This window comes from Zychaea mexicana, assembly GCF_025766255.1.
Source record: "Zychaea mexicana strain RSA 1403 chromosome Unknown BDB00scaffold_59, whole genome shotgun sequence".
Classification (NCBI taxonomy): domain Eukaryota; kingdom Fungi; phylum Mucoromycota; class Mucoromycetes; order Mucorales; family Lichtheimiaceae; genus Zychaea; species Zychaea mexicana.
In genome coordinates, this window is record NW_026516722.1 from 192,826 (window position 1) to 195,228 (window position 2,403).

The 2,403-nt window shown below is 47.3% G+C and overlaps 1 non-coding gene across 1 annotated transcript; it reads right to left on the reverse strand.

Moving 5' to 3' along the window:
- Positions 1 to 2,012: 2,012 nt before the first annotated feature.
- BDB00DRAFT_t77 lies at positions 2,013 to 2,086 on the reverse strand. Its single transcript has one exon. It is a non-coding gene; the product is annotated as a tRNA-Val (tRNA).
- Positions 2,087 to 2,403: the final 317 nt, after the last annotated feature.

Sequence of the window (2,403 nt, forward strand, 5' to 3'; positions counted from 1 at the left end):
ATAACATCAAACTTGGTGTCGAGAACATAAGCGTCTGTCTGATGTTTGTAACCTTGGGCGTTCAACGACAGTGTTGCTTGACTTGATATTGACAGCACATGACCACCGGCAGTTTCGACCTCACGACCCGACACCAAACGAGCGGGCAGACCAGCAGCGACTCTTGGCGCCACGTACGAACCAGTAGCACCAGAATCAATCAGTACTTCCACAGCACGACCATTGCACACCATTGAGTACAGGGGTAAATCAGTTTCTTTTATTGACAGCAAAGAATTGAAATATTGGCTATCTTCCTGCAGTGTGCGCTGGAGCAACTGTGCATCCGCACCACGGTCCTCAGAAAGATCGATCAGGTCGGCCTCAGGAACATCCATGGGCTCCGTTCGGACAACGTTAAGGGATGGAAATGGGCGCGTAGGGACTCCCTTTAATCCCGACGCGCTTGGCCTTTTCCCTGGCCTGGATAACGACCCTGCTGTTGGCGATTGCGGCGAGGAGATGGGCAGTTGCGAGACACATGACCCCAGCCGCCACAATTGTAACAGTCCTTGTCAGTATCATTGTACGGCGGTATCCGGTGTCGCCAGTTGCCACCACCACTACGGACCTGCCATGCTCAGGGACCTTGTGCGCAGAGCATCCAAATCCATGGGTGCCACACCAGAGAGCGGAGGTATTCAGGAACAAGCTGGGTTGCTGAGCATATTGGTGTTGCGTTTGGTGTTGTGTACCGGGAATCCGTGCGCTTCTTGCAGCACGCCTGGCTTGTTTGCTGTGCACCTTCAACAGCCAGCGCCAGTTTCATGGCTTCATCAGTCGAGATGGAAAACGCGTCAACACCTGCATACGGATAGTTGGGTGGAGACCACGTTGGAAACGGTCAAGTGCCTCTTCGTCGGACATGGATGGCACTGACGACCATGCTGCTTGGAATTGCGAGACATAAAGTGCCACTGTCCCTGTTTGTGCTACCGCCGCCAATCGGTCTCGAGCCAGTTGAGGAGCGTTAGGTGGATTAAAAGTCGCCAGCAGCCGTTTTCTGAATTCACGCCATTCGTCAATCGTCACCCGCGCCTCTTGTTGCCGCCACCACGTTTCGGCTTCGCCACGCAACAATGTCACCGCATAGCTGACCCATTCGTGTTCATCCAGCTTGGCCATCGTCAAGTATCGTTCCACAGCCGAAACCCAGTTCAAGGCAGCATCCAAACTTCGGTCACCATGGTACGTGTCGGGTTCACGTATGCGAGCGCGGAAAATGGGAGCCGAGTTGTCTTTCTCCAACAACTTATGGATTGCTTGCAGCAAGATGGTTTGTTGTTCTTGGTTCATTTTAAGTTGCGGCGTTTCAAAGGTAAGTTCTTGTCGTGTGGTAGGTTCTTCTATATCCAACAATGGTTCTTGACTTGTTCGAAATTCTTGGAAACCGGGGGCGTTCTTGTATTTATCTGGTGGGTAAAGTTTCTTGTCCATAAAACCGTTCTTCCGCTACCAATTGTCGAAGTCTTTTTGGCGGATCAATACCGTAGCCAATAGAAGAGAGATAACAAAAGAATAAAGAAGAATAAGAGATGACTTGAAAGATAATCCTTTATTGTATATACTGAGGAAGGGTATTTATATGTTTTGTCCAAGGTAATACGAAAATGATGAATACTACGATGAATGCAAGATATAGTGGATAATGTATATAAGGTCGGCTGCGCGACAGAAGAAGATAGAAAGAATAGCTGTAGCTAATGTTGGACAGTGGATTGAGCTCTAGCGAGTGAATGGAAGAATTAGGAAGAAGTAGCTATAGAATAACGGCGAAGGGATGATTGAGTTACAATATGAAGGAACAGAAACAGGTAGAAGAAATGGCTATGAAATACGTCAAAAAGGGAGCGGGAAAAATCCAAAAAGGAAACGGTGTGTCACCGTCAAATCTTGCTACGACACTCGACATCAACACTATAGCTATGACATCTGCCAAAAATGATTTAATAATAAACAACTAAACCTGCCTTTGACACGACGCGGGCTCGAACCGCGGACCTCATGCGTGTGAAGCATATGTGATAACCAACTACACCATCGCGCCTGGCTACAGTTTTGACACAAGTGTGTTAAGTTTTCTGGCCTCATCTACTTTGTCCACCATGGCGGGAAAAGTAGTATATAAGATGGTATAAGTATCTTATAGCATTGGTATAAGGATGGTATAAGACTAGTATAAGAGTGAAGCTGGTATAAGACTGGTATAAGAATAGTATAAGATTTGAAGCTGGGTATGTCCCCCCATTTTTATCCCCCAAAAATTAAAGAAAAAATTTACAGCCTCTTTTCCATCTTGTAAGGAGCGGCCCCCTTCTCACTTTCAGTAGGATTATTCTCATCAGGATGCGTGGGCTCAACTTA